This window comes from Poromitra crassiceps (genome assembly GCF_964638095.1).
Source record: "Poromitra crassiceps genome assembly, chromosome: 5".
NCBI lineage: Eukaryota > Metazoa > Chordata > Actinopteri > Beryciformes > Melamphaidae > Poromitra > Poromitra crassiceps.
This window is the reverse complement of record NC_139642.1, coordinates 30,396,230-30,408,558: the sequence shown is the minus strand read 5'-3', so window position 1 is coordinate 30,408,558 and position 12,329 is coordinate 30,396,230.

Below are 12,329 nucleotides of genomic sequence, written 5' to 3'. Positions count from 1 at the left end.
CTTAGCTGTTAATATTAAACCAACTGTCAGGAACCTGGGCGTGCTTTTTGATAATAACCTCAACTTTGACAAACACATAAACAAGGTCACAATCATGTTTTTACCATCTGAGGAATATAGCAAAAATAAGATTAGTACTGAATTTGAACGACACTCAAACCATCATTTATGCTTTTATCTCCTCACGACTGGATTATTGTAATGGTCTTTTAACAGGTGTAAATCATAAATCAATGAATACACTCCAAGTTGTACAAAATGCGGCCGCAAGACTCCTAAAAGGAACAAAGAGAAGAGAACACAATACTCCCGATTTTAAAGATGTTACATTGGCTACCCGTTTGTTTTAGGATTGATTTTAAAATTTTACTTGTTACTTTTAAAGCCCTTCATGGCCTAGCCCCAGATTATATATCTGAGCTACTGACGCCCTATCATCCAGTGCGCAGTCTGCGTTCCTCGGGCAGGAACCTACTCGCTGTCCCCAAATCGCGTTTAAAAACTAAAGGGGACAGAGGAACCCGAGGAACTTCGGCTTGCCAAATCTGTATCGTCTTTTAAATCACTTCTCAAGACTCATTTATACAGAAAGGCTTTTTAGGGATTCAAGCCCCGAAGGGGCTGAAACCCTATTGTTTTTGTGCTGGTTTATTATTCTTGTTCATCTGCCTTGACACAAATTCCCGTGAGTTGGTAAATGGCAGAGACCTGAAATTTGGCATAATGACAGATATTGGTGGCTGGTTTCTGCTCAAGGAATATTTTTCGAATCGGCCTGAAGGTGGCGCTATAATTAAAGGTTTTACGTTAAAGGCCATAACTTCCACGCCGTTTGTCCGATTTTCAAACTTTTTTTTGTACATGTTCAGGTGAACCAGCTCTACAAATCTGCCTCCAAGACCCTTAAGGTCTGTCTGGAATTTTTTTTAGATATTTTGAAAAGTTTGGAAAACACATTTTTTACATCTCCTCCTAGACCGTTTGACCGATTTCCACCAACATCGCCAGGAAGCATCTATGGAGCAAGCTCTACAATCCTGATTTTTGGATTTTGGAAATCTGCTTTAGTTTCAGAGATATTAATCGTTAAAATTGTGCGAGGGCGTGGCCTCTCAGCTAAATTGTCATAACTTCATGACCGATTAACGAATCTTCAGGAAACTTGTTGGCGATCTTCGGAGACCATCCCAGACCATGTGTGTGAAATTTTGTGCAATTCGACCAAAAGGGGGCGCCATAAACGCCAGAAATGGGCGTGGCCTAACACAAAAAAGGCCGTAACTCTGCACCTGTTTGTCCAATGATCGCGAAACTTGGCAGATATATCAGGGAGGATATCCTAGTCAAAATCAGAAGTTTTGTCATCTGCGCAACGCTTGAACCCCTGCTATCGCCGCTTGCGGCTATATTTTATAAATGTTTTGTTATTTTATTATAGTCTACTTTTAATCCCATGTATTGTGTTTTACTGCCTGCTTTTTACCTGATTTTTCACACACTGTATATTTTTATTGTTGTTTTATGTTCATTGTTAAGCACTTTGTAACTGTTACAGGTCTCAGAATGAAAACCTGTGGGCAGATAAGGTTTCCTGTAAAGACAGGAGAATGAGACGGGTGACGTTGCTTCTTGTCAATTCAGTTCCTCTAATCAGAATTGATTTGCCATTAAACAAAATCTCTATTTTTTCCTCTTTTTGTATTTTGTTTTTCATATTTCAATATCATTTTATCCATACAAAAATCCACTGTATCAAAAATAAACCAAAAATGCATAGACAAGTCACAGTCTTTTCCACTTTCAAATAAAACACATTTTCCCTGTAGCCTACCATGAAAATGAATTGAGTGTCTTCATTCAGTCCATAAACTGAGCTATATTTCAATGGAGTTCACAACTACCAAAAATAAATTAAAATAAACCATTCCTATCAAATGTAAAACTGTTGGGTCTTAATTTCCCCTTAATTAACATCACTTATATTGTGCAAAACAAATCAAACTGGCATTGACTGACTATATCAGTTTGGTAAAACTGAGCTGAGGACTGGCAAAAGTTTAATAAATACTTGAAATGTTAAAAAATACATTAAACCGTAGAACACCATTTGCTTCAAAACAAGCTGTTGTACACAAATATAGTATTAAACCCAAAACGAAATATACTGGAGCCTATAGAGCCAAAAAACCAACACATAGACGGATCCCATCTTGGTCACAATGGTAAGTTTACGTTACAGACAGCGCCCTCTAGGACCACCGCAACACAAGGACAACGGTATTTTCTCTTCGTGCCCAAAAACACATATAACCATAATAGTTACTCTAGCGAAAATTGATCTCACATGTAATTTAAATGTTAGGCAGAATGTGTGCACATGTATACTAGTTTTAAAACTGCACAAACCTGTAAAGACAGGAGAATGAATGAGACGGGTGACGTTGCTTCTTGTCAATTCAATTCTCATCATAATGAGGAAGTAGCGAAAATCAACGAGCAAGAAAGTCCACGGGAGAAGCAACGTGCGCACCGCCCCCTGCGGGCAGCACTGGAACTGTGAAATTATCAAAGTGCATTGGAAAATAACATTGTAGCCTACCTACTTTTACAAGGAAGCAATAAATGACTGTTTTGGCTCAAATTAAAATATTCTTCTTCCAGAAATAACAATACAATTACATAAAATGTGACCATACATTTGTTTGCATCACATAACGTTGGTTTTGATATGTGCTATACAAATAAACTTTATTATTATTATTATTATTATTATTATTATTATTATTATTATTATTATTATTATTATTATTATTATTATTATACTGCATAGGCCTACTAGATAATGAGGGCATGAGGTACAGTTGGGAAGGGCGGAGACTGGAACTGCTGGGACCCATAAGACCCACAACATAAAACACTGAACAGAGACAAGAGGGAACGTGGAGTCGAAAACAACACAACAACACAGAGCAAGAGAGAGAGTTCAAAGAGATGAGCTGGCTAGGTTCCTGACAGAATGATTCTCTCAAACGTCTCAGGAGGCTACATATTACACTTTGTAAAAATCACCACCTGAGTTCAGAACCTGATGAGCTGGGGGAAGTAAATGTGTTTGTGGATGATGTTACAACAGAGCCAAAACTGTCGCAACTTCTCCCTCATAAGTATCCAATCTGACCGCTCACCTGTGCCCCTCTCCCCAGAGCGAGCGTGTGCTTCTGCCTCGGTTGAGGCTGACTAAATCTAAATCAGTTTGATCACACAAGGCGTTGCTTCTCAAAGCTCAGGGGAGCGTATTGTGAGAGGACACAATTACTGATTTAGGAGAGACATCTATTGCTTATTTGAAGGAGGACCCTGGACAAACGGATGTCTGAGTCCTTTCATGAAACTGCTGATATTGTTGGCGGCTTCCTTCTGAGCCAGATCGATGGCAGCCATGTGACTCTTGATTGGGCCACCTGTGGCAGAGCTTTTGGAGCTATATTTCAGCTCTTTGGTTTTCATCCAGCATCTCTCTGTGAGCTGATTTCCTTTTTTTCTAACACCGACACTGCGAATGTTTGCCACATGCGGCGCTTTAACAAGATCACCTGCCAAGACAGCCTACCACCTCCGAATCTCATGTGGTAGAGAAGGACGCTCTTGAAGGCAGCAGAATTGTCTATTTACTAACCATCTGTTCGCTTCTGTGTTCACTCATGCAAAGGTCTTAGCCACTGGATAGTGTCAGTTCCTTATTGCACAAGATATTAAGCTACTTGAGTTGACCTTCAATTTTTATATTGTTGGTTCAAAATTACGATATGTAGCCTATGTAACCGAAGGGAATCAGTGTCGATTCTTCGTGAGTCCAGTGTGGTAGCGAGTGGATTGGTTAAACTCACTCCCCACGTATGCACATTAATCTGCTCCGCCAAGGGAGCTAGCTCTCTTGGTGCAGTGGTTAACGTGCTTGACTCCCAAGCCGAAGGTCGGCGGTTCGTATCTACCCCTGGGCAAGACCTTAACACGGGTTGCTGCAAGTACCACCTACACAACGCCTTGGTGCCGTGACCCGGATGCCCAGTGGGTGTGGGGTGAGTGTAACCGAAGTGAATCAGCTCGATTCCTCGTGAGTCCAGTGTGGTAGCGAGTGGATTGGTTAAACTCACACTGCCCAAGTATAAAGGCACGTTATTCTGGTCCGCCAAGGGAGATAGCTCTCTTGGTGCAGTGGTTAACATGCTTGACCCCCAAGCCGAAGGTCGGCGGTTCGTATCTACCCCTGGGCAAGACCTTAACAAGGGTTGCTGCAAGTACCACCTACACAACGCCGTTACACCTACAGTATTCTGAGAAGACATTTGCAGTCGGACCTGATGAAAACCATATTTACATTAGGATTTGATCTGCACTGCTAACCTGGCAGCTGGATTCGTGTGATCTCTCACGATCCACACCACAAATCCTATTGGTTTGAATCCAAACAACCAGTGGTTTGAACCAATCAGCAGCATCCTATGACGACAGCGATCAGCGAGCCCGTGATAGATGTGATAGACAGATGGTTCATCAGCATCAGGTTAGTGCGCTGCAGGGTTACAGTGCGATTCATGGGGTGATATACAGCAACTGGGGTCAGATGCATACAATTCTGTGTAGATTCAGTGTTTACACATGATTCCAAGTGATAACTCTCATTCATCGTGACACTGTGTGTATGTGCATGAACCTAGTCCTCATGCCCACAATGAGCCATACATGGATGGCAGCACACCCCTATTTAACCTGCTTTGGACATAAACTACAGTCATCATCATCATCAAAAAAAAAAAAAAAAAACTCTCGTAACGGGACAAGCCCCATCTTTTATTGTCACACGAACACCACAACACATGCAGGCGGCCACAACACACTCATGCTGACGGTGGCCGGTGAAAAGTGTCCTCTGCATTTAACCCATCCAGGCATGTCCTTTCCTCCGGGGGGCAGGCCAGGAGCAGTGGTCGCTTTCTCGTACAGCGCCCGGGGACCAACTTCGGGTGTTGTCGTCACTGGTCGGATGACGATGACGATCTGATCTTCTGCATGTTTTTGGTGGGGGGTTATATACGGAGGAACCCCCTGGGGGAGCACGGGGAGAACATGGGCCCCATGGGCCCCATGGGCCAGAAAATCCGACAACAGCATGAAAGCAGCCATCGCGTCATCACACACAGCCACTGCACACCACTATACTGCATCTTGTGAGCTGTAAATAGCTTATTGACTGATAATAACACATGAATTGGTCTACTTTATGGTCCGATGTGTAACACTTGTTACAACACTTGTGCACACAGCAATACTGTAAATGATATTACATGCAACTTTATTGAGACCTAATAGGGATAAAGCATGCATGCCATGCATCACGGAGGTATGCACATTCTCATGGCACGTTACTTTTTGTTAATACCAAGCTGTATGGAAAGTGCATATTTAATGTATACATCTGGCTGCAGGAGATATATACCAAACACTCCAATATGCAAGTACCAGAGTGCGAGTTTGTCCCTCTCCGTCACTGAGCCACCTGGTCAAGAAATGATAACATGTTCATGACACGGTTCACCATCTGGTGGAGGAGATACTCAGGCCAGAGACTGGAGAGCAGGGACACACAGACAGGTGGCAAACACACTGTGATAATACCTTTCAGCTTGGCAAGAGGGGACAGGACTTCCACACTCTGTCTGGCTTTATTATTTGTATGGTCATGAGACAAAGGGAAGTCACTGTGTCACACCACCATCGGTGAGCTGCTGGCTGACAGGCGCTGACAGTCCAAATGAAAAATGTCACCGGCGCCGCACGCTCATAGCGTCAACACAACACATTTTATTGTCCAAAACTAATGTTTCGACGGGCAAGCTGTCTTTGTCAGAGTAATCTAATAGAACAGACATGTCACTTGGCTGCTTTTCACGGCCAAACACATGGAGTACGCCATCAGCAATGTCACATGACCATAAAGTATGCAACTCGGTTCTACGTGTAGAAATGACAAACATTGAAGGTCCATCCACAAATCCGACAGGTAAAACATTATAGAGGCCGTCCACAATCACAAATAGAAGCTATTCAATAGAAGTACAAAGTGTACAATAAAAGACCCAGTATAGGAAATCTAATTTCCCCCACAAATTCAATAGAAATTCACAACAAACAGCAATATTGATCAACTGTACAGCAGTATCACATCCAAAATCCCATATCATCGCTATAGCTAATCCATTAAAATAGTATAACATCAAATATAACATCATAAATCCATGACACATACTCTATCAAACAAGCAAAATGTAATGCCAGTAAACAATTCCAGAAAAGGCCTGAGATCAAATTCTACATGAAAGGCAGAGAGGAGCGAGGGTCTTGAGCCAGGCTGCCTCTCTCCTCAGCAGCAGAGATCAAGTGGCCCCTCGTCCAGGCAGACTGACCTCATTCCAGTCCCTAAGGCGCACAGAGGAGAGTGGGTGATTAGCCTCAGTAAAGTGTGCAGAGGAGAGGTGACAGCGAGGCTCAGCTGTACGTACGGACATCTCACATCCTGCTGGACCTGATCCATCCTGTAGAGCGGAGGTCAGTGAAGCGTTTCTTCAAGCTTTTCCCCCCGTCGGCTCAGTCTGGACTAGACGTCTGTGAAATGAGCGATGATGACTATGACGTTTCCACTCAAGAAGACTCTTCCTGGCACTGATGACCACAGGAGGCCATCTTTTGTGTTAAAGGAGAAGTTCTGTATTTTTCAATCGGTGTATAGAGCCGCTGCTCTTTCACGTAGAAAGGTGGTTCGGGCCTCTGGTTAGGATGCCACCTGGTCGCCTCCTATTCATAGTATTCCGAGGATGTCACAAGCCTTTTTCCTACCAATATGGCGCTACAATACACACAGCTCATTGGCTGTAAGTGTCACTTGATTGTAATCACCTGTTAATTGATCACAATCACCTGTTGTTTTCCTACCAAAATGGACGTGTGGTGATGTAACAGAATACTATCAATAGGGAGGTGTTCCAGACACATCCAGCTGGGAGGAGACCACTGGGGCAGAGTAATTTGAAGTCACCATAAAGCATGAAGAAAACCCACACAGCGACAACATTATCTCACTGTCAATATGGTGAGCTCTCCTCTACGCTGTCCTGTCTTTGAAGCAGCGAGGGTGTCAAGCAGCACTTGAAATCTGTGGATTAAATAAGGCAAACCCATCATTGATGAGAAACATGGAAGGTTATGAAGTCCTTTGATACAGTCAGCACACACACACACACACACACACACACACATGCACACGCACACAGCAGTATTCAGCCTTTCACTCTCAGATGCAGCGATAAGACGCTGCTGTGAAATACGTCCTGTCTTCAAAGATGTTTTGAAGATGTTTCCACCTCCCTCCTTCTCAATCACCTGCAGAGCTTCTGACCTCAGTGTGGAGGCGGGATCAAAGCGGCCGAGCCACACGGCTAGCCTGCTCAGCTGTCACGCTGAGAAGCTCTTCTTTCAGTTTTAGGGGCTTAGAGACACAATGTTGATTCGTGTTGAGAAAGAAATCTATGCCTTTACTTTTGCAGATACGATATCTTCGACTTGGCAGCTAGTGTGGCCGTCATAAGTCACAAAATAGGCTACACTATAATTTTCAAATGCATCAGACCAAAACAAGAAAATGTTGGAGCATTTCCTTTTCTTTTAAAAGTAACTACGAATGTTTTGTCTTATGAGTAAACATTTCTGCTTATCTCAAATATCCCAGTCAGTGTTAATGGTGATAAGCTTGCAAGCTCATAGTTTAGTGTCAGTTTTAGCTTACAATGTAGAGCGTGGATTTGGTTTAATTGTCAGCAACAGCAAGTAAAGCAGCACCCATAGCTGCATATGCACTATATTCAATGAATAATTCACAAACATATTTCATAATGTCAGCTTGATTATGACGTTATGATCAGCAGGGGTAGATCAGCCAGGAATAGGAATGAAGATCCCCCCGTGGAGTCTAGACCTGGTGGTGGTGACAGATGAGGTCTTGGTCTTGGTGGCGAAGCTTCTGAATCTGAGATCTCAGAGGACTGGAGGAGAATGGGGTGGAGGCGGGTCGCAGGAACGTACTGAAAAGCAACAGATCACACAGAGAGAACGGAGAGCTTTTAGCTTTGACAGCTTGATGGTGATAGGCTGAATGGGAAAAGGTGTCTTACTCTGATTGGCCTAAAATGAACGTTAACTCCCACAAACAGTGACGCTAGATAGAAGCGGGAAAAGGAGTGATTGATGACGTAATTTTATCAATGAGTGGGCGAGACAATTAGAGGGTTTCTCTTAAGAGGGAAAGAAGTGAATGACTGAAGAGCTGAATGAGTGCCCGTGACGAGTGACGACTAAGGGATTCTCCTAGAAGAGTGAATGAATAAAAAGAGAGTGAATGATGATAATTAGGTCTCTCTTAAAGAATTTTCGCTCTAGCTACATTAGTCTGTAATAGTTTCCGTAAATAGCTACGCAATAGCTACACAAATAGATGTAGCCTACTTGACGCATGGTAAACTTTGGCATCATGATCTGCTGTTGTGATACACTCAAGTTTCTGTGATGTTTCTCCTCTCAAAGGCTCTGGCATGTGGGAAGGGAAGCATCCGTCCAGAATTAACAACATTTTCTAAATATCAAAAGATTTCAAATAGCTCAAACAGCTCTCCTGTGCAGGATGTGGAGCGATTCATTTTCAGACTTGGAAATGAAATTATGTTATTACCCCTGTGTAATTACATAATTTTATCAATTTTTTGGGCAGAATCCCCCCCCCCCTCCAAAATACTGTGAAATGCTATTCAAACAGGCCAAGTGCAACCACCTCACATATCAATTATGTAGACTTCATTTTTAAATCTTCCTCTTGAGGAGAGAAACAGACTATATTATAAATATTCTCTCTTAGTCTGATTTCTCAGCAGCAGAGCCTCCACTCTGCCCGGCCCCTCTCCATTCATCTGTGCCTGTAGAAGGGACTGCCACTCCAGAGTGGGGCAACACAGTCACAATCGCTGCTGCAATAAAAACTGACAACCCTTCAGGCACAATCCATTGTCAGCACTGATGGATGGATGCCTCATTTAATGGACCATTTTTAGCATAACTGTCTGATCAATTGTTGTTGTTGTGAATGTTCTGTATATGTTTTGTGTGTGCTTTTATATGCCACATACTCCAGTATCTCCACGCACTGCACATGGACACATCTCCACATCTCACTACAACAAGTACCACAATGGAAATAAGTCCTGTGATTTTTTTGTGTGTTATCCTTGATCAGGGTTCCTACACATTTTCCATTTCAAAATTACATAATTTTCCAGACTCCAATTTCCAGAATTCTCTGTCAGACCAGATTTGACATCTGAGTACATAAGGGTGTCACTTTGTGTTGAAAAGTAGTGGGGACATGTCCCCATTGTAAATGACACCTATGGCCACACCACAATTTGAAGGTTTTAGGGTTGAGCCTCAGGGAAAGCTTGGACTTTGAAGAACTTCTCAAGTGAAGAATGAAAAGCTCTGACAGAAATAACTTGACCTTGTGAGACTCAGTGCCTCACAGACTTTGACAGCTAAATGACAGTTTTGAGGTTGAGGGTTCGAGCCTCAGTCAGTTAGAGAGTTATGAAAATGGACACCCAGACGAAAGACGGAAAAGCTCTGAGAAAACCTGTCCTAACAAGTGTGGCTCACAGAGTTGGATTACTTCCCAGCAGTACCGAGCTTGTGGGTTTGCGCCTCAGTCAATTTTGAGGTTGTGGGTTCGAGCCTCAGTCAGTTTCGAATGGTGACAGCTTAAGAAGTGAACCCAGTGGCTCAGAGAGTTTGATTGCTGGCCAGCAGTATTGAGGTTGTGGGTTCAAGCCTCAGTCAGTTTTGAATGGAGACAGCCAGAGGAAAGAGTGAAATGCTCTGAGAAAAACCTGTCTTATGAAGCGTGACGAATGAGCGTGACCCAGTGGTTCAGAGAGTTTGATTGCTTTTCAGCAGTAGTGAGGTTGTGGGTTCAAGCCTCAGTCAGTTTTGTAATTGCTTGCAGCTAAAAGAAGATTAAAACGTAAAATGTCTCAGTTTACCTCAGAATCTTAAATGGAATCCCTTCTACAATAATGTGAACACAATTGACTCTGCCTCTAAATGCTGAGCTGTGGTGACACCAAGTGGATGAAACAGGTACTGGTCTGCTGTGCTCAGTCTTACAATACTAAATACACACACATGAAGCTAAAGGAATAAATGGTCAACATACAGTAAGGTGAAAAATTATTATCTGGTACCTATTTGATTGAACATTTGATTGAATTGAACATTTTGTTAGAAGTAATGTAGCTACTTTGTTACACTTTAAATCGCTTCAGTTACAAAGTCAAATAAATCCAAAGTTTCCCCAGGTTTTCTACAAACTGCGGACCAGAAACTGTCCAATCTAATTGGCCAGTGTTGCCACCCATGGAAGGAGGCCTTAGGAGAAGCTACAAATTCAATGGCGAGGAAAACACCCACAATATTCATATTTATCATTGTCAATATATGTTTTGCAAATTGAATAATCAATACTGCTTTTAAAATACATATTAGTGACAATTGCAGATGACTAAACCGATTTTTCCAGAGACCCCCACCACAATTTTGCTGTTGAGGCTTTCAGGGGGTCTCAAGTGTCAAGACCTCCCGAGACCCCGGTATTTCGCACACGACTGTACAGTGTCTCGGTCTGTGTGTCTCTTGTCTATGTCTGTCAGTCCATCTATTTATGTCTGTGCTCGCATATACAATCAATGAGAGTTGGGTTTGGCTGCCAGTTGTTTATTTTCCGAGCTGTGATTGTGGCCTGGCCAGCAGAGTGTGACAGAGCTCGATTACCCAACTCCCGACTCAACATCTGCGTGCAAGATGCTGACCAGACTAGCCGTGTCTTCACTCCTGTCACCCGCATTGCTTCCCCCCCATCTCCCTTTCCCCTCTTCTCTCCTCCTTCCCTCTATCTTCTCTTCTTTCTCTTCCATCCCATTTCCAGTTTCCTCTCTCTCTCTGTCTGTCTCTCTCCTGCTCCGCTCTCCTCCTCTTTTGGCAGTGAACTGGCCAAATCTGTTTTTGTCTCTGCAGTGCAGACTGTAATCCTACCCTGAGAGAAGACAAATGCCTATCATCACTACACATTTGGGAGTGAGGGGCAATATACTTTAGAAGGGGGCCAACATACCTTAGTAGTTCATTAGGAGTCCAGCTACAATATCACTATCACCACTTGGAGTCGTGTGTGTTGTTGTGCTCAACAATTGGTTCATTTCTTCAGGATTTTCACTGGTATTAAACTTCAAACAGCAGCAGGTGTTTCGACCAGTATCCGTTAAGACGGTGCAACCTTGCAGGCAGAGCTGCTGACATTCTTCCAGGATCTGCTGCTCCTGTTGTTCCCTCAGACCTTCATCCCTTCTTCCTGACCAGCCGCCGGCTGCTCCTGGATCAGAGTCCAGGCATTTCCTGTCCCCCCGGGATCCAGGGCAGCTGATTTGTCTGTGACTGTAAGTGCATTAGAATAGCAATGTGCACTGAATCCCCAGGGCTTAAGCTTACAGAAGAGATGAGAGGAGTCTGGAGTCTCAGGTTGTGATAGGCAGGGGGGGCCCCCCCCACCCCCCTTCTCCATCCCGGCGGTCCATATTTCATTATGACAGGAATCTTAAATCACACGGAGGCTTTATGGAGCGATCCATCGGGAGGGATGAGTGTGGATCTGGCCATGATCAGAGGAAATGCTTTGTGTCAGAGAGTAAAAGACTACGGCTATGACCTTACCAGCCAGCCTCGGCTCTGGAAAAGACATCAGCTCCAATAGAAGTTTTTACCCGTTTCTCACTCTTTTGTGATTTATCTCGGCAGTCACTTTGATTTTAAACCGGTTTCCTTCTCATCTTCTTGGCCAATTGTTCCCTTTCCCTTTTCAAGTCATAACAATGTCCCCGTCTCTCATTTTGTAAAAAAGAAAGTATGCAATGTAATAGAACAGTTGTGATGTCACGTTTTCACAAGTTCTCCAACATCATGAGGAAAAAAAATATTGAGGGCTCTTTCCCAATGCACAAACTTAACACGTTAATGCAAAGAACTGAGAGGCTGTCTATCTATCTTGCATATCGTGGTGCAGCCATACGTTGTATTGTCACCACAATAGCTATTTTCAGTTTGTTTTTTTGGCCACCTCTTGTGATGGGTTATTATGGGACATTTCTGTTCAGTCTCTGCATGCATTCTGCATGGTTACATGT